We start from the raw sequence: 21,500 nt of genomic DNA, 5'->3' as shown, positions 1-21,500 counted from the left end.
TGCCTGTATTCTGCCTAGCCTTGCTTCATGTCAGTTTCTCCACAACCTTGCCCTTGGCCTTAGGCCTTGGTTCAATCTTGTTTTGTTTTGATTTTGTTTTGTTGCTGTTTAGTTTTTTTCATTGTTTTTGCCCTGTATTGCTTTTGTCTGCTGTCTTCTTCTTTTCTTGTTACTGCACTTAGCCTGCTGCAACTCTGTTGCTGTTGCTGTTGGCCTTGCAGTGCAGCTCCTGCTTCTGCTGCAGCCACTGTTTACCACCCCTTGTGCTGCTGTGCACTACTTGTGCAGCTGTTGCTGCTTTCCTTCCCTTGCAGCTGCTGCTGCTGCCAAGCTGCTGCTGCTGCTGCTAGGCCTGCTACCTGGTGCTGCTTCCTTTCTCCTGCAGCTGCCTTTCTGCATTCTTCTGCTGCAGCTCCACTCTCCTGCTACAACTCTGCTGCACTGCTGCTGTAGCTGCTGTTGCTTGTTCTGCTGCAGTTGCTGTTGGCCTTGCTGTGCAGCTCTTGCTCCTGCTGCTGCCCTGCCACTTCTTCTCCTGCTGCCTTCCAAGGCCAACTGAGACCAAAGTCCAACTGAGCCCAATTCACTTCAGTGAAACCAAAAGCCCAGAGCACAACTTGGGCTCATCAGAAGACCAAAACCAAAGCCCAATTTCATTAAGGCCAAAGCCTAGTGTATTGATAGGTTAGAACTAAAGCCCAATTCAATTAATTGTGGGCTTAACCCAAAAGCCTGAACTCACTGTAAGGCCAAAGCCCAATTTGCATTTCAAAGACCAACTGAGCCCAAGCTCAGTTCCTTTTATTGTGAACAAACCCATTAGTACTTTAAGCCCAACAGTCCCAAAAGGCTTCATAGCCCAAAGCAAATCTAGGAACCCAATTAGCTAAAACACTTTCCAAAACACACCCGATCTCTGTGGATCGACCCGTACTTGCACGAGCTACAACTGACGACCGTGCACTTGCGGTATTACTGTAGGCCCCCGTTATTATTGCTTCATTTTTATACCCTTTTAGAGGCCTACCAAGTTTTTGGCGCCGTTGCCGGGGATTGGTGCTGTGTTTTATCTGTGTTTTTACTAGCTAATTTGTATTTCATGTCATAGCATTTGCATATGCATCTGCTTCATTTCATTTGCTGTTGGACCTGCTGTTTTGAACCTGTTTTTCCTCTGCTGGGACGCCACCAAGGAAAAGAACCAAAACCCAACTGGGTTTTTGCAACAATATCAGAGCAGCTGGGCTGTGCTAAAAAGGTAAGCCTAAACCCATTCCATTTGAGAGAACCCAACCTGTGGGCTTCCAAATTTTTAATTGTGGGCTTGTAATAATTAACCCAATTTATTGGGCTTTTTATTTTTCTATTTTGGGTTTGTAATAATTTATTTTTGGGCTTGTTGTTTAATATGTGGGCTTGTATTTATTGTGTGGGCTTGTTTAAATTGGACTGGTATTTTGGACTCTGGGTCTAAACCCAGCTGAGCTCATAACTGATTATGGACTTGTAAGTGGACCTCGAAACCAAAGTTTTAAAACAAACGTCGGGCCTTAACCAACTGGGCCAAATTAAACTTTCAAAAATTAAAACTTGGATTTTCGTAGGCCGCAGCTTTCATTTCATTAGAGGCTTGCACAGTGGGCTTGCTCCCATTTCAAAAACCAAATTTTATTTTCTTAAAAAAAAAAAAAAAAAAAAAAAAAAAAAAAACCAAAATTTCTTTTGCTCCCTATTTTTAAAACCAAATTTCTACTTTGCTCCCATTTTTAAACCAAATTTTCTTGTAGATAATGTGTTAGTTAAATTTCCTTTTGTATATATTTTGCTAATCCAATATGATCTCGGCTGAAATATGTTGGATTTTTTGCCTTGAATAACGGAGTTTTAATTCTGCTTTCGCCGAAATCGGGTATTCTCTCTCCTTTTACTCTACTCAGCATGTCCCTTTCCATATGTTGCATTTTAATTCTTTCCATACTTTGAAACATTGAGGACAATGTTTAGTTTAGGTTTGGGGGTATAGAGTAGATACCACGATAATATGCTATAATGAAAACGAACTCCTTCTTTTTGAAAAAATTGAAAAATTCCAAAAAAAATTGAAAAATCAAATTCAAAAAAATTAAAAAATGAAAAATCATAAAAAATGGAGCTCATTTACCTTGAAATGTTGACTCTTGTGCAAATATGTATTTTTATTAGGAGTCTTAGTCTAGATATTTAGGCACCCTGATTCTAGCACAATTCACATAGTGATAAGAAATTTGCACGCGCACGATCTACCAATACATGTATGGCCTCGATCTTCAAGGTGTTTGATAGGAAGTTACGATTGCCAATCACTTTATAATACTGAACGAAACTTGACTAGCTTGTTCTTTGGTTGGTTGGGATAGAAGATGGAGGTTACATTAAGAAAGACAACCATCGAATTTAACTGGGTGCATCAAAAAGGGCTACCTCTTGCAAAGTGTCATGTAATCTTTTGTTTCTTTTGTTATGTATCAAAAGTGTTGTTCAAAAAAAAAAAAAAAAAAAAAAAAAAAAAAAAAAAAAAAAAACGATGTATATATTCAGAAAAAAAAAAAAAAAAAAAAAAAAAAAAAAAAAAAAAAAAAAATTCAAGTATTTATCAATTCCATCATCTCTTGTTCCAAAAATAAAAGAGAATAGTCAATGTAAATAAGAGTCATGTAAATAGTCATCTTTTGTGTTTTTGTGTTGTAAGCAAGGAGGGTGTATGCCATTGATGTACAACGCGAGTAATTGTGAAATACCTCCAACTCATTCACAATTCTCGTAAAGTCCGGACAGCTAGCTAGATTTCGACCTCAGTTCTTAGCCTGAGAAACTATCTCTTGGTGATTAGTAGTCATGACTTCAGATCTTTCTTTACACATGTGTAGATACACTTTACACTCTTATCACATGTCCTTATTTGTTATCAGTGCTAGGATTGTGCCTTCGATAGCTAGATTGACATCTCCATTTTGCTGTGAGTTTAACTGTTTTGCACATGTCACGTTTGATGGAATCTGAGCTCATATTTTGTCCTTAGGTTTTGTAGGCACACCTCTGGTAAACCTTCACGAGACTTCAACTCGTCCACTAGGGACACTTAGTGGTTTAAAAGGCTTAGTGCATACGCTAAATTCATTCGAGAGACCAACGACAGTGGTATAGTTAGGATTTCCTTAGTTTTGTTTTACTTGAGGACAAGTAAAATTCAGGTTTGGGGGTATTTGATGAGTGCCAAATATTGTATATATTTATCCCTTTTTGTTGGCATTTTAACTCATCTTTTGTGCATTAATTCTACATTTTATCCCATATTCTGTATTTTCATTGTTTTCAAGAATAAATATTTTTATTAATTAATTTTGCATTTTTAGGTAATAAATAAAGTGCGGATGAGTCGCGGAGCGAAAAGAGCAGAAAAGTAGTGAAAAGCCGGGAGAAATTACGCAAGGAAGCCGCGAAGAATGGTGCGCACAACCTCATTTTCTACACACAAAAGCGCCTCCGTCCTCAGCCATCAGATCATTTCTCAGAAGCATCCGACGGTCGCTCCTTGCTGATCATCAAAATCTGATGTCTCTGCCAAGCACCACAGCGCTGAAATTCCAAGCCTTCAGATTAGATGGTAGTTGAATCCAACGGTCGCTCCCTTGCTGTGCATCGAAGTTTGATATCTCCGCCTAACACTACAGTACCTAACTCCATCAAGTACCGTTCATTTTGTTGTATCATATAATCCAACGGTCGCGCATCGCTTTCCTCCGCATCACCGTCCGATCTACCAATCATCATCGCATCCCACGGTTGAGATTCGCCAAACATCAAACTCGATGATGCCACTACACACCTTAGTGACCGAACACTATACCCCAAACCAAACATCACCTAATCTCATTCTATCGACCCATCTCCACCATCACCACCCACCCTGTGCAGAACCACCACCATCTCCCTGTTCCCGCTCAACCACCACCACAACCACCTCTACCAACTCTCAAATCACTCAACCACTATAACCCATCTCCACTACCATCATTACCACCTATCTAGCCACCTAATTTCCCATTTTGATACACGTTTTTCTTCCAAAACCCTAACGTGTGAAAATTGGTAAATTAGGTTGATTTAGATGGACAATTGGACGTAGCTAGAGCATCAGGAGAGGAATTGGAGGCATGGGTCGACATCTACCAGTGTCATCAGTGATTAGGTAAACTTTAATAGAAATTTTTATATGAACCCTAATTCCATAAATTGGGGATTTTTGGGGGAAATTGATGGTACTTCTAATTAGAAGCATGGGTCACGTATTAGGGGTGTTATCAGTGTGTTAGGTGAGTGAATTTTGGATTTTTGGGTAAAACCTAATTTCACAGATGTTGTGGGATTTTTGGGATATTTCTTATATGTATAAATAGATGTTGTGGGTATGATGTAAAAAACATGTTTGGAGTAGCCAACATCCAGAACTCTCAAAGTTCTGTTAAATGTTAAAATGTAATTTTCAGTTCACTTTACAGTTCAATTTTGAGTGTTAGTCTCCTGCTTAGTCTCCTGTTAATTTTGAATTTGCTGCTTAGTTTCATGTTCATGTTGTATTCCTGTTATGCTTATGTCCTGTCATGTTAGTATCCTGTTAAATGTATTTTGTTATGTGCTTGTTTAATTTCATGTTTTGATTCCCATTTCATTCCTGTTAATGTTTGTTACTTTGTTCTGTTAATGTTATTGCTCACTGTTAGTATCAATTCACTGTCATGTTTAAATTCACTGTCATTTGAAGGAATGCTAGACTAGATACATCTTAGAAGCTTTGTGCTGATTGTGTAATGGAAGAAATCAGTGCTTATAGCAAGCTGATTTTCTTGCCATTCCTTGTGTATGCTTAGGATGCAGTGTTGATTGTGCATTGGGAGAAACTAGTGCTTATAACAAGCTAGTTCTCTTCCATTCTTTTAGTATACCTCCTGTTTGCCTGTATTCTGCCTAGCCTTGCTTCATGTCAGTTTCTCCACAACCTTGCCCTTGGCCTTAGGCCTTGGTTCAATCTTGTTTTGTTTTGATTTTGTTTTGTTGCTGTTTAGTTTTTTTCATTGTTTTTGCCCTGTATTGCTTTTGTCTGCTGTCTTCTTCTTTTCTTGTTACTGCACTTAGCCTGCTGCAACTCTGTTGCTGTTGCTGTTGGCCTTGCAGTGCAGCTCCTGCTTCTGCTGCAGCCACTGTTTACCACCCCTTGTGCTGCTGTGCACTACTTGTGCAGCTGTTGCTGCTTTCCTTCCCTTGCAGCTGCTGCTGCTGCCAAGCTGCTGCTGCTGCTGCTAGGCCTGCTACCTGGTGCTGCTTCCTTTCTCCTGCAGCTGCCTTTCTGCATTCTTCTGCTGCAGCTCCACTCTCCTGCTACAACTCTGCTGCACTGCTGCTGTAGCTGCTGTTGCTTGTTCTGCTGCAGTTGCTGTTGGCCTTGCTGTGCAGCTCTTGCTCCTGCTGCTGCCCTGCCACTTCTTCTCCTGCTGCCTTCCAAGGCCAACTGAGACCAAAGTCCAACTGAGCCCAATTCACTTCAGTGAAACCAAAAGCCCAGAGCACAACTTGGGCTCATCAGAAGACCAAAACCAAAGCCCAATTTCATTAAGGCCAAAGCCTAGTGTATTGATAGGTTAGAACTAAAGCCCAATTCAATTAATTGTGGGCTTAACCCAAAAGCCTGAACTCACTGTAAGGCCAAAGCCCAATTTGCATTTCAAAGACCAACTGAGCCCAAGCTCAGTTCCTTTTATTGTGAACAAACCCATTAGTACTTTAAGCCCAACAGTCCCAAAAGGCTTCATAGCCCAAAGCAAATCTAGGAACCCAATTAGCTAAAACACTTTCCAAAACACACCCGATCTCTGTGGATCGACCCGTACTTGCACGAGCTACAACTGACGACCGTGCACTTGCGGTATTACTGTAGGCCCCCGTTATTATTGCTTCATTTTTATACCCTTTTAGAGGCCTACCAATTAAGAGGCCCATATCAACTAAATCCAACGATCGAATCCGTGATGGAGCGGAAAATTACGCCTGGAATTCTTGGGGCGCACGCCATAACTTCCCCGATGCGCCATGCTAATGCTACAGTCTGGGCCTTAAAACTAGGAAAATGCACGTTCATTTTCCCTTGCAAGCATGCTCGTGGAGCATGATGCAGCTAAATTAGCTTCCACATTGTTCCAACTTACCCTTGTTCCGCAAAGGATTTATTAAGAAAACAAAAACTTTCTTAAAACGGCAAAAAAAAACCTTTTGAGGCCCTAAACGATGGAACTGGGCTAAAATTCCAAGACCGTGATGCGTAGTATCACGTCTTGATCGTCGGGCCGTTTCCAATCAATTTAGACCTATCTTGAGAAAAATTACGACACTCGGGATTTAGCCTCCAGATAGGCTATAGCTTTCTCATGTGCATTAACTCGTCTCATCAAGTTTGCCACAATAATCTCCTGTGTTGAACTACCGATCCAGATGACATGATAGGCCAATGTGCCGCAATCATCTTTCAAATAGATGATATGAGCGACAAAGTGTTGGACCGGCGATGCTGCAAATCATTGCGGATGCCTACGTACCCTTCCCTACTCTAAAGGGATCAATTACTGATCGTAGTTGATCTTCAAAGGGACAACAGCTAAAGCCAAACTCGTTTGCAAGGTCGTGTCCAAGCAAAAATGGTAATGGCCTGGTCCGTATAGGCCGTTCAATCAAAATGCACAATGATTATGCATTATCGGGTCTGCAACATGGCATGGTGATGTCTAAGCATCAAATGCCCTATTCGCAAGGCTACGCAGCTATAAATGAGCCTTAGACATCATTTATACTCTTGCGGCTAAGATATGAAGCTTACTTGGTGCATGGTTGCGTATGCACATTCAACCAACTACCCCTCCCTATATGTTAACTTGCAATTTCTACAACTTAGAATTAGGGAGCGGATTGACATGCTTGTTTCACTATTCATGGTTGTTGCCATGTACTCTTGAGTGACCGGCAATGATTGTCGAGTTCTGTTCTGTATTGTACAATGATTGTGCAACACTGGTTCTGGATATCGTACAATGATTGCGTACCGCCTGTTGCACAATGATTGCGCACGACTCGTTCTGATTGTTTCACAATGATAGTGCAACACTGGTTCCGGCTATCGCACAATGATTACGCAACATTCTCTCTGCGTATTGCATAATGATTGTGCAATATTCACCCATCCAGCCCTCTCTGGCCTGATGCACAATGATTGTGCAACATTGACCCAAGGCCAATCGTCCACATAATGTGTAATGATTACGCTGCCTCGTCTAAGGTCATCTACCCAACTGGCCTAATGCATCATGATGATGCAACATTGGTCTTTGGAAAAATGCCAAACATAATGCGCCATTTTGGCGTGATATTGGCCTTAAGCCAATCTACCTCTTACCCAGCAATGGAAGCTTTGGATGAAGCTTCATCTCAGTCCATGGCGCATCTTTTAGCATGCACCGTGATAAAATAGGGGGTGTTACAGAATCTCTTAGAAATCTTCCAAAACTCGAACCATAGTCTGCTGCCTATTTTCCCGCCCTTTTCCTGAAATTCATGAAGAGGATGACCCCCCCCCCTATCCGTGGCCGGTCTCCTTTTAGCAATTGGGGCAGAAATAGTAATTCTTGGGGTATGCATAGTAATTTTCCCGGATGCCTTTATAAATTCTTCTGGGTACCTTTAACAAACAGTAGGAGTGCCTGGAGTAATTTGGGGGTGTCCTTATCCAAAATACGGGCTTTAACGCTTTTCCCAGTCTATTTTCACAAAAATGTTTATTACTCCAAACCACCTACAAAAACATAAAATAATCAAATAAGTACAAAATCGAGCACTAGCAATATGCATAATTGAGATCAAAATATACACATAAATGCGTCTATCACTATATTATTTCTTTTCTGCATTATACTGTTTTATCTTTATAATTTAAATATCACAGGTTGTACGCATCTAAACATAGAAAGCATTATCTCAACTGTAAAAAACCTACAAGGATCGTTCTTGTTGAATTTGTATCTTGAAATATAAATTATTACAAGACTTGTGCTTATTGGAATTTGGTCCGTAAAAAGTTCCGGTACATACTAGGTATACCCCTCTAAATGAAGTAAAACAAATTCTTGGAATCCAATCTATCCCTCTAAATGATAGATATCTCGACTCCCCGTTATTCACTAATAAGTCAAAAATAAAAATCTTTGAACCTTTGTTATAAAAAATGAATAGTAGATTGCAGAGTTGGAATTTGTTAAATAGTGTAGGGAGAACCGTGATGACAAAAAAAAATTACATCTTCTTTAGCAGTGTGCCAAATAAATTGTTTTAAAATCACAAAGAAAATTTGCGATAGATTAACCAAGTGTCAAAGAGACTATTGGTAGGAAAAGAATGAAAAAGGCTAAAAGGAAACAGGAAAGAAAGGCATTTATATAAAGGCCCGGAGTTCAGTCTACATAAAGATGAGCCGGAGATTGAAAAAGAACCCAAATTCACTGTCCACAACCATATTAAAATCTAAATATTATCCTAACAGTGACATTTTTGGGGTAATTTGTGTTACCTCTTCTGGTGAAGATCATAATTCGAGTTACTTCCCCTATAAAGATTAAATTAGCATAACCTCCTCTCGTCAAGAATTCCGTCCAAAGATTCCGTTATTTGCCACACAAGACGTGTACGCGTGGAAGATCCATTATGAGTTAAGTGAATGACAACATTACCCTCATCTTCTACATAAGATATGTTCTTAATTTCACTTGTTGTAGCAGCTAATGATGTTAGAGTTCGATCCAGTTTCAGTAACACTAAGATAATCATACATCTAATAAGTTCAATCATTCTGCTAATGCAACAACACCATTCAATCTTCCTATTGACAGTAGCAGATTTACAATTTCACATTGTTATTCTCAGATTTCTAACCTATTCCATCATCAGATCTTAAGCAACACCACTAGTTCCCATCACACACTGCATCTCGAAAATAATCTATCTTATCTTTGAATTATAGCAACAACACAATTTCTAGTTTCTGAAATTCAATCCAACACCTATTTGATCTCAAGTATCTTAGCAGAACCCATGTTTTCAATCGGCAGTAGCAATTCCTCTTCCTTGTCTCAAAAATCAAAACCCTTGTCAACACAACAATTCAAACCCTCAATTCGATTTCAGTTCTTCGATTCACATCAAAACCCTATCATCTTATCCTCCAATACAATATAATACAAATCCATAAATTCAGATTCTCGAGTAAACCAAACCCCTAAATTCGACATACCCCTTTTGAATACTTTTGTTGAAGTTCGATAATGAATCTGCTACTGATGAGAAGAGATACAATGGATTAGAAGGTTGTGATATAGGTTTCAGTAAGAGTGCATAATATCATAATTGAAGAACGAGTGTTGTTGTTGGTGATAATCAAGGGTAATTGATAGATTCACAGATGAAATTGAGATAGAGACATTGCAGAGAGTTAATCAAGACATGGTTCACTTTGAATCAAGTTTTATGTGTTGTGATTGTGGTGATTGAATAGGTAAATGAAATCAGGATTTCAATCTGTAACAGCAATTGAAGATACATTATTTTGTTGATTTTCATGGGTATGAGGTGTATTTGAGTTCAACAGAAAACAATTGATGGGTTCGATTTGTGTAGGAGATTGAATCTAAGAATGGTTTGCATATGATTGAACTTGTATAGGCCGAGTTGTGAATATGTGTAGGATATTGAATCTGTGTATGATTGAATCTGTGTAGGAGATTGAATCTGTGTAGGCTTAGTTTTTGTTCTCTCGTTTACAAAATTTTGTTGATGTTCCATTTGAGCCAAGATACAACATCAAGGAGTGGTGGATTGAATCAATTTTAGATATTTCTTAGGATTTTACAGGGAAGAAGAAAAATGACGAAGATGAGGGTATTTTTGGATGTTAAATACCACGTGTTTAGTTTTATCCAGTTGTACACAGATGATGACTTAGCTAACTGTCTTTGGACATAATTCTTGATTAGAAGAGGTTATGCTAATTTAATTTCTATAGGGGAGGTAAATCAAATTATAATCTTCATCAGGGGAGGTAACACAAATTACCTCGACATTTTTTATGTAAAACCTAAATAAAATAATGATAGAAATAGCTGGATATGGAAAGGAATTTATAGTAGGGATTAACATGAAAGAAAAATTGTCATTGAGAAATTGGAAATGGTAATCTGATTGATATATTGGAGGACCAATGGATCTAAAACACCAAAAATCTCATCCCTAAACTTGCTACAGCTACAGAAACAATGAAAAGGGTAAGTCAACTCTTCACTCCAGACAAAACTTGGGACATAAAGAAGTTACAAGAAGTTGAAAAAATAAGGAGTTCCTAGGCATGATTTGGATGACATTGCTCAATGAAGCCTAAACCGCAAAAGTATTTTCACTGTTAACTCCCTTTATAATTTTATAAATAATACCAATGACTTTAGCATAGATCGAAGGAGGATCTCGAATCTAAACATTACTCCACCTACAAAACTCTTTGTATGGAAAACTGCTCCTTCTATCTTATCCACAAATATAAGAGTAGTCTCTATTCTTCTAAACATTGATACTCATTGTAGCTTGTGTAATGACGAAAGAGAATCATTAACACGCCTTTTTCCCAATTGGAACTTTGTAAAATAAATATATATGTACTTAAACTAGATGACTACTTCAACAGTGCTGGGACGACCAAAGTAGGGGCCTTGTTTTTTGTGATGCAATTTGTAACAAATTTTGCAACAAGTATCTGTAATAGTGATTGTATAACATTTATAAGCGTTATATTTGTGTAACACTTATATTGTGACAATTTTGTAACATATTTTATACATTTCTGTAACAGTTTTAGATTGGATGGCTGAATTTTGTTGGCAATCAACGATCAAGAATAAAATTAAAAGTTTAGGTGACGATTTTTTGACCGTTTTCATGTTGTATTAGCTGTCAATCAGGTCGACTTCCATTCATTTTCATCTATCCTAACTATAGTCGGGGATGGTTGTCAACCAATACCCATTCAACACTTTACAAAATGAAAAAAAAGCGTTGCAAGCAATGCATTTTAGGCTCCATAGTGAAAGTATAGAAGGGACTTCCTTCGGTCGTCCCGATTATAACACGACTTTTGTGGATAATAATTGTAATTCTTATTATGAATGACTTAACTCTTAGTTTATTGATAAAAACAAGGGGAATTTAGCAACTGGTTGGTCAGGATTCTATAGTATAATAAAAAGATATTTTATAAAAGGTTCGTATGTATTTGATCATATTAGTTATGGATTTTAGAACATGCCATCGATGCATTTGGGTCGTAAACTAGCGAAAAACCGTCAGAAGATTGTTGCTTGGCCTTTGACTTTAGTCAAATGCTAAGACTTAAAAGGAGTAACTCTGTTTTTGACTACTAATTGACACTCAATCTCAACAACGGCAAAAAAGTTTTTATTTTTTATTATTTTGCATATATGGTTGCCCGATAAGTTTATACTTGTAATTATTTTACTTTCAAAATCATTCAAAGTGTTATAAACTTATAATAGCAGTTCCGAAAATTCTTTTACCACATCCTTAAAGGGTTTTCCAACAGTTCTGGAAAATCTTTTACCGGATTCTTAAAGGGATTTCCAATTGACAGGGATATCAACTTTTATAAATTAATTTTTTTCTATGGTTAAATATTTGTGTTTGTGTTTCATATTACTGACAAAATTTTCTTTTAAGAGTTGATTTCTTTTGTATAAGGTAAGATTGAGTGGGAAGAGAAAATGACGGTATGTTCTCTTTTCTCGTAATTATATACACTATACCAAAAAGAGCATGAAAAACTCTTTTGTTTAGGTTTGATATCATGAAACAGAAATACCTAAATCCTACCAAACAGTCAAAAAAAACTAAATAGAAACCGCATACCAGAGCTGTCAACGAGGCAAGCTAGGGTCAACCCGGCCCTAGCTTTCCAAGCCATGGACGGGTTAGGCTCAACCCTAGCCCTAATACTATTCATGTACAAGCCCAAAACCCCCAATCCTAGCCCTAGGCGGGTTGGCACTAGCGGGTTGCGGGTTGGCTGGTCGTTGTTAATTTAGAATCTAGTTTCTAAAAAAAATAAAAAAAAACTATTGTTAATGAGAATCGAACCTGTCTGACCTGGGTGGTCACATGGCATGCTGGCCACTGGACTAAGAGAGCACGGCTGCTTGTTCCTCGTTAATTAAATATATATTCTTTTTTTCATTGTACTCTCTTACCGTGTTCTTCATCTAATTTTCTTCTTTTATTGTTGACCTTCTTCGTTTAGATAAAAACAAACGAATTCAACATCCTAACTCAATATCTTATAAGATCTTAGTCCCTGCCCTTTTTCTCTCTTCCAAGATCTTGATGGATATTTTAATTTTGATTTGATCTTTAGGTTTTATTCATATGGGTTTGATAGTTTTATAATATGTACACGAATGATTATGGATATGCTCATGAATTTTATTTGATTAATATGTTAATTGTATATATATATATATAATAGAAATAACTCGTGCGTAACGACACAACATTAGATGGAATAACTTTTGGTCATAATGCATGATTTAAATAAATAGTAGAAACTATGATAAGACTTATTTTGACCCATAAAAACTTGTAGCTATGAAAATATTAGATATTTTCCATCAAAATAGTTATAAATTAGGTTCCACTTGCAATTGATTGATTAAGATAATAATGTATGATAAAAATGCCAGGTAAATTGTTTTATCTTTCTTTAAAATAAATAATTTTTTAGCGAATCCTCAAAGATCGGTGGTCTTTGTTACTGATTTGTGGTGTATTCATACCATTGCTAAATCTTCATTGGATGAGAAATAAATGTAATTACATTCTCCCAGAAATTCTTTCTTGGTCGCTGGCACTATCATCCTATGTTTGTTATCTATATGCTCTGGTGATTCCATTCCTATATTATCCCAGGTTATTTCCATTGCATGGTTTCGGCGAAGCCTCCAATCAATTATCTCATTCTCTTCACGGATCATCATTACTTCAGCGTACATGTGATGCATGAAGTACGAAGGAATATCGATATTCTCTCGTCGAGGATCAAAAAAATAAATGAATAGAGATGCAGAGGAAAAAAGAAACCACCCAAAAAGTCAGGGAGGTTTATGAAAATATTGAGGTTTCGGTTTCAGTGTAGCTTTGAAAAGGAAAGTGACTCCAAGATAGATTTTTATGCCATTTGCAAGGCTGCATAAAATGCAAGCTTGCGAGTCTTCATGTCCTAGCAAGGTCAATTATAATCTTTAAAGTAGCATATTGTGTTTCACTAAAATTAAAATTAAGCCTATGATTGAAGTGAAAAGTTTTGGTGATTCATTATTTGGATAAATCCATAGTAGTTGAAATCGTTCCTCGATCCTACTCGGTTAGGGAGCTTGGAGGGATGAGCAATTAGTTCAGACTCTGAAATCGTTAAAACTCGGTCTAATACTCAGAATTTATTTATTAGGGACTTATAAATTGTTGCCCATAAGTCATGGTTAGTACCTAATTAAAATTAAAATTTTAACACTATCATGTAATTAAGTGTCTAATATTGTTATAATATTGAACATATTTATCGTGTACTTAGAGGTGTTTCTATTTGATAACTCCCATATTAGAGGTTACAAAAATTTTCTTTTCTGATTTTAGTGCATGGAAGGCCAACTCGGAAAAATCGTCTACTCGTTTTGCTCAAAAATTGGTCAAAATCGGTAAAATCGTCCGTCTTAATCGCTAAAAATCGTAAATTCATTGGAATTAGAAATCGCCTTGGTCATATAGCCTGTAGCGATTACTCGGCGAGTAATCAGCCTTGAGAGCGATTTTGACTACACTCATAAATCTCAACTATATGTATTTATTTTTATTTTTCTATTTTTTCCAAAAAAAAAACAAATTCAAATGATTTTTTGGTATTTTTAACATAATGTTCTTTGTTCTTTGCAGGTTGATGAAGGACATTTAATTTATTTCAAGGCAGGAATAAGGGTTTTACATGTTATAATCGCAAAATCTCTAATGTTATGTTTGTAGGTTGGTGAAGGGTAGGCTAATTCGACTTAAAAAAATATGTGAGTCAATTTTTTTGAATAAAAAATATGATTGTAATAATATGAGTTTTACATAGTTGTAGCATTTAATTGGTAAGGTTTTCGTGTTGCCATTTAATTATGAGGGTTATCAACGCATATATCCATAATTGAAGGAAGTTACAAATCTTACATCCGCCAGATGCTAAAAATAACCCGTGTTGTAACGACACTGATTTAGTCTAATAGATGACTGGTATAAAAAAAAAACTCGAATTTTCAATCGTGTTCAACGTGAGGTAGTTTTCTATTTTGTTTAAATAATGTTTGTACATACACTGTTATATTAGTCATTAGCATCATCCAAAAACCAACCCCCAATAATTTAAGTAATTTGTTGTGAAGCCTAATCATTTAAATAATAAATTCCGATTATATTCACCTTGCCACCACCAAATCCAATTAATGCGTACATAATATTATGATTTCATTTAATGTTTCTTTCAATATTTGAGTTATGAGGTGATTGATTAATGAAAAGTTAATAAATTTGAATTCATAATGAAAGAGGTTACAAAAATGCAATCGTCGGATGTATTTGGCTGGGATGAGATTGAGATGGTCGGATGCAGTGTTTTTCTTTCAAAATGTTATCCGGCCGTCCAAAACTTAAAAACCCATCCTGTTTTGTATTATAAATATGGTTGTAAAAACAAAATTCTTTTTAGATCTAATCTAGACTATTGTGTAATCTGAGTGTGATTGTTTTACTTATTAATCATATTAAATATTCAAAGAGTAAATTAGATGAAATACCATTGTATAATTTGGGAAACCAGCATTACTTCTCTAAAATCACAAAAATAACTAATCCTAATAAATTGACGGGTTGGCGGGTAATCCTAGCCCGACTTGTTTTCTAGTAGGGTCAGATATAACAACCCTAATCCGGCCCGTTTATCCAACAAGCCAAGCCAGACCGGGATGAAACAAGCCGGGTTAGGGTCAACCCGCAAGCCGGGTCAAGAATTGACAGGTCTACCGCATGCTAACATTTTCTCCCATAGTGGAGCCCAAAAATGGGCCCCTCTCTAATAGGGCTGAGACTCACCTCATTGTGAGAGAGTAGTTTTTACGTTGTTTTTAAAGAATGATTGATCATGAAAAACTCTTGTTGTTTGGGTTTGACAATTGACTGTCATTACAAATTTTTCAGACTCATAAAATAACAATTTTTGCATATGATAACGAAGTTATCCCGACTGCACAACAAAAGAACAATTAGAAGAAAAAGGAGTTGAGGTCGCCTTCCGTCGGCAACTGAATAGAGTGGCTATAACATCGTAGCTTATTATAGGGGCGACATGGTTTATTAGAGGGGCGGAAGTGTGATAGTGATGTCCCTCTAGTTGGTTAGGGGATATCCTAGAGGGAATGTAAATTGACTAGATTACCCTTTTCACCTTAAACAACCAAAATCAAATCAGTTTTTTTAAACCTAATGAATCAAAAAAATCAAATCAGTTTTCTTTTTCATCTTCTCTTCTCCTGCATCAACCGTAACCTCCATCAAAACTGAAAATTTCATTGTCTTCGATTAACTGGCGATTTGAAAAACGTTTGGAAAAACCCAGTTAGGGTTTAATTTATTGTGTTGGATTTAAGTTAGTTTTGTATCAAAAATTAGGGTTTTGTATTAAAATTGAAATTGAAATTTCTGGTTGCATGTGAGTTACGGTTGGTAATAACTCAAATACGAACCGTAACTGTAGATTGGGTTGATGTTACGGTTGGTTTTAACTCAAATACCAACCGTAAGTTCTTAGTTTTGAGAAATATGTTCAGTTACGGTTTGTATTTGCATCATATTTATCAACCGTAATTGAGTTACGGTTTGTAACTCAAACAACCATACCAATCGTAAATAATCCTGTGTCTTAAGAATTTATCAAATAATGATTTACGGTTCAATAGTTAAGTTGGCACACCAACCGTAGGGTAGTTACGGTTGTTGTCTAAATTTATTACCAACGGTAACTGGTTTTACGATTGGATCTTCCCTAAATTTAACCAGTTACGGTTGGTATTCGATAACTTACCGTGACTAAGAGTTACGGTTGCTCACGAATCGTAAGTTCTTCTGAAAATTTAAAAGTTTTGATTTTGTTACGTACTTTAGATAATTTTGAACGAGAAAAAGCTAATGGGAACTAATTTAGAAGTATACAGGGTCACTGAAATCACTCAGTTTTTGGTTGAGTGAATCAAAATCTAGGATTTCACAAATATCACAAAAGTTTTTCTTTTTCTTTTCCTGCGAACTTTTTTTTTTAACTCTAAAAATCTGATTTTGTTTTGATTTTGAGTTAATATGGATTCGGGATCTCTTGTATTTATTTTAGAATTACTGCTTTTAGTTTCAACAACTAGCCGACATTTCCAGAGGTTATGTAAACGTAATGCACGCATATTATTACTATATTACTTACTTCCTTCGTACCTATTACATAGGCGGAATTTTCATTTTTCCTTGTACAGGCGGAGTCCAAATTTCAAAACGTTTTTTTTATTTATATTACCCCTATTTATTTGCTTGGACTTTTTTACTTATATTATCCCTATTTATGTGCTTGAGAATCATCGCAATTGAATGAATGTCTCTATCATTGGGAATATAATTAAAAGTAAAACAGGAAAAAACATAAAAATTTATGAAATCAAAAAAATTTCTTAATTGGTCCAAATTTCTTAATCTACGAGAATTGATCCCTCCGCCTATAGGAGTGATACTCACAATTGAGGGAGTATCTATCTTTTAGTCATTATGATAGCCTCGGTTTACCCAGAATTATAATTATCATTCAAATGTTTGAGATTCAAACTGGTTCACTCAGAAATATAGTTATCATTCATTCTCATTCAAATGTTTGAGACCAGGTTTACTCGGAATTAATTATACTGCATGAACTGCAACATGTTCAGCCATTTAAAGAGTGTTCTCATTCTCATATCTCATGTAGTTTTGATGTAATTTTGGTACTTATACAAGAAAGTTGATTTATTTATATAATTGTTCCCACTTCTTCATTGAACTGGGCTACCCCAATTCCTTCGACATTATTACTTCAGATTTGGAAACAATTATAAGCAATGCAACTGTTCATAAAATCTCTCAAATATAAGCAATGTACAGTTTAAATCAAGTGAAGATATTGTTTTCGAAGATGTTATTTTAATTAGTTTCATAGTATAAAAAATTCATTTGAATTGGAAATAATTTCTCATTCTACTTAAACTGAACCAGAACAATTTTTACAAATGAACTTGTTTTTTTTTCCGTAATAATGAAAGCTCACTACAATACACTCAAACGTCTTTTTTCTTCTATCAACCTTATAACAAGATCAAAATAATAAAAGTAACAAGGCAATATCCACTTCAGACCACATTTACAACAAGAACAAAATAATCAAAGTAACAAGGCAATATCCACTTCAGATCACACATATCAGAGTTTAATACATTTTTGGTTGGTTACATTCTACAGCCACATGCCTTCTCCAAAAGTAATACAAAACCTTAAATTCCAAAATGAATGTATGGAAAGCTACTATTAAAACACCTCCAGAGATAAGTTAAAAAGGTATTTATCAGCGAAACATCCCACAAATCGTTATTGGCTTTCCATGAATCAGACAAACACGAAAAAATCAAGTTCTGTCCGGGATTATGAAAGCCTTCAATACTCAAAAATCTTATGGAATTAAGAAAAATAAAGCTATGAACGTAAATAAACTATACAGGATATTCTTTAGTGTGGATTTATGCATGGAGAACATTTCAAGGCAATCTTGGAAAACTAAATCTCTTCTCTTCCAACATCTGAATGCAACTCTAAGCCTACATTGAATTTTTCATGCTACTACTCCACCATGGAGCATCACTCTATTTGCATCACAATTCTTAAGCAGGAATAAAATAGAAGACAAACACTAATGCATATTATCAGAAAAAAGTAACAGATTAACAATAAATATAAGTTATCTGAGGGAGATCAGAAATGGTTATGGTTTATCGACATTGATTATTCAGAAACACGGACCAATATATTGTTCATCAGCTCAACCCCAAGAAAAAATAACAATTGAATTCCAATCCAAGTTTTGTATCAAATAAAAATAAAAATCAATTTCATTATCAGATGTAAACCTACTAAAACTAAGCTTAATTTTATCAGATGTAAATCTACTAAAACTAAGCTTAATTTACAGATCTGAGGGAGATCAGAAGTGGTTATGGTTTATCGACATAGTTTGTTCAGAAACACGGACCAACATATTGTTCATCATCTCAGCCTCAGATCATATGCTGATTAAAGGAAGAAAAAAAATTACAAAAAAAAATAAAAATAAGATTGAAAGAAATTGTTTTAGATGAAAACAAAAGGAAGAACCATCAGAGACTTAAATACTAAGAATCACGGAATCTTAATTCCAATTCATATTGTTGCAGTTATCTTTTCATCACTTGGATTCTTCCTCCTAGTCAATATAAATCCTAAACGAAAACAATCAAACGATATAAACAAAAAAAGAGAGGCTGATCTCTGGAAAAAAGATTTATTTTTGAGTTAGAAAAGAGGAGGCAGAAAGTATACGATGAGGGAATTACTGGAGAAGAGTAATTTATATGTTTGAAATGGGGGAAGAAACCCTAATAAGCGCCGCTTTTGGACCTCAGCTCACTAGGGTTTTCTTTTTGCCTTTGTATATAAGGGTGTGTTTGGGATGTAAACTCGTTATGAGTCGCATAGCGAACTGTTTTTTGTTTGTTGACAAGTCTGACTCGGATCATTCTTTTATTCAGATGAATCCTCAAGATTTTTTTTTTTTCTTTTTTATAAACACGAGATAATATGTTGTTTGGGGGAAATGTTATTCCACTCCCTGTTCAGCTCCCTATTCTCTTCCCTATCCTTCGTGGCAGTCTGAGACTCTGAGGTGGAAGTAAGAAATTCAAATCTTACCGAAAAGGAAAAGACTTGTCCATTCAATTAATCTCTCTTTTCTCTCTTCATTTGAGTACTTTTTTCCTCTGAAACTCTTTCTTCTCTCCATTAAGTATGAAGCCCTATCTTTCTCTTTCTCACTTCTCCTTATTCAGTTCTTCTCTTGATCCTAGTTAGCCATTCGTAGTTCGAAGTACGTACGGAACGGCATACGTACGTGTATTATTCGGATTTGTAAAAATCAAGTTCGGTCAAAAATCCGGTCAACGGTTCGTGAATCGGGAATAAATCGGAAAGGCATACGTACGTGTATAATTCGTTTTAGAATTGTTGATTCGCTACACAAAATTCGGCACACATAAATAACATATTAATAAGTATTTATATCATAAAAGACTAATTTTTGTATAAGTCTAGGGATCTAAAGATGGAAAAAATGTTGATGAATGAAATATATATGGACTAATGATATTATAAGAAATATATATGACAAATATAACAAAAACTAACAGCTGGAACGGTGGTCTGGCATGTTCCTTTAGGAGCATTGGACTCAAGTTCGATCCCCATCATTCTTTTCTTTTTTTTAGTGAATTGACCGAGTCTAGTTCTTACTGATTCGAACGGGCAAACTATTCGGATACGCGAATAATTCACGCATTATACGGCTAGCTCATATTACACGCGTATTAGGTTCCGAGTTAGGTTTGTACGCGTATGATTCGCGAAACGTATCGGTTCGGAATAATTCGCGAATTATTCACCGAATTGCTAACTAGGCTCTTGATAATGGATTCATGACAGAAAATGATTTCATCCACTAAATTTGCGGAATAAATAAAATAAAAAAAATATAGGGTGAGATGAAAGTAATGTTAGCCAGAATCAAATGATTAAAAAAATGGAAAATCGGTCATTACTTTAAAACACCCTCAGAAGTTAATTGAAAAACATAATCCAAAGTATTCTAACTTGTCTCGTGTAACCAAAATTGAGCAGACACAGTTAATTTGATCTTGCCAATTTGTGATGCACACCATGTTTCATAGAAAAATGATATCACCACCATATCATAACCCCAAAAAATATGTAGAACTCTTTGATCAAAAAAACTCTTTAATTCCCAATTGATTACAGACAAAGAACATGAGGAAACAATATTGGAACGATCAAGTTTGTGAGGAACAAAAGTTTGTGAAATCGTGAAACAAAAAATGGAAATAGCTTAGAATCACAAATTAAGAAAAGTAATAAAATGCAAAGAATTCAAGAGAACTTAAATCTGTAGAATCAATGGCTTTAATTTAGTACGACAAAAAATTCCTAGGGAACTACTTAACCAGAGAGAGGGAGAAAAAGAAAAGACAAACTATGAGAGATAAACGAAGATTCACGTGATTTTTCGTCAACTTAGCCTGCCACATCGGATAGGGAGGAGAGTAGGGAGCTAAACAGGGCACGAAATAACATTTCCGTTGTTTGGGTCTTGGTGGAGGTTATCCATCAGTCAGCAAGGAAACTCTTCATACCAACTATGTCTAATAAAAATAGAAAGAGCCTCATTTGCAAGCTTATGTGTTGCCTTATTGGAATCTTTAGGTTCGGAAGTACATGATCAGTGATCAAGAGAATTGTTTAACAAGTAAATAATGTTTTCAATCTTGTCCATCTCATTGCATTTTTATCTCCATTTGATAGCCTTCACTACACATTTGTAATATCCCTCCAATTGTATTCTCCGGATGCTCAATTATTTTGCCCAGCAGATTGTCTCATGTGCAGCTTTAGCTTTAGCCCCTTCTGCAGTCACTGCTGAAGTAGTCCAGAATCTAAGTCCATGTTGTGCACATGTAAAATTTCTAATTATTAGACTTAAACCCGCATTCTCGGTTTCAATAATGAAAGTTGCGTCAAAGTTAATTTTAAGGTCATTATTAATAGGAGGGTTCCAAGTAGCAATTCGTTTTCCATTAACAATGTTATTTCTAACTCTGAGCTGACAAGAAGATTTCCAATCATTATAGTAATTAGTAATTCTATTAGCAATACTCCCTGTATTAGGTTGCACATGCTCAAAGATTAGACTACGTCTAGCCTTCCAAATGTGCCAGAGGATAAGGGTGCACAAAAGCCGACTCAACACGATAAACTGATTTGAACCGAGCTCAAATAACATGTTAGAGGACTGCTCGGTCGAACTCTCAAGCGTTGCTATCTCAAGCTTGTTTGTCAATGTTAGTGATCAAAACTATAAGTCTTGATTTCTAGTCTACTTATAGTGATGTCTCGGACTTGAA

General features: G+C 36.0%; 2 non-coding genes across 2 annotated transcripts; both read right to left on the bottom strand.

Moving 5' to 3' along the window:
* Positions 1 to 17,788: 17,788 nt before the first annotated feature.
* Positions 17,789 to 17,923, bottom strand: LOC113292279. The gene has a single exon (XR_003331765.1). It is a non-coding gene; the product is annotated as a small nucleolar RNA snoR83 (small nucleolar RNA).
* A 722-nt stretch (positions 17,924 to 18,645) lies between these two features.
* LOC113292237 lies at positions 18,646 to 18,729 on the bottom strand. The gene has a single exon (XR_003331732.1). It is a non-coding gene; the product is annotated as a small nucleolar RNA Z199 (small nucleolar RNA).
* Between the last annotated feature and the right edge of the window lie 2,771 nt (positions 18,730 to 21,500).

Source organism: Papaver somniferum, chromosome 6 (genome assembly GCF_003573695.1).
Source record: "Papaver somniferum cultivar HN1 chromosome 6, ASM357369v1, whole genome shotgun sequence".
Classification (NCBI taxonomy): domain Eukaryota; kingdom Viridiplantae; phylum Streptophyta; class Magnoliopsida; order Ranunculales; family Papaveraceae; genus Papaver; species Papaver somniferum.
Note: the sequence above shows the minus strand (reverse complement) of the source record. Positions and strands in the feature narration are given on the sequence as shown.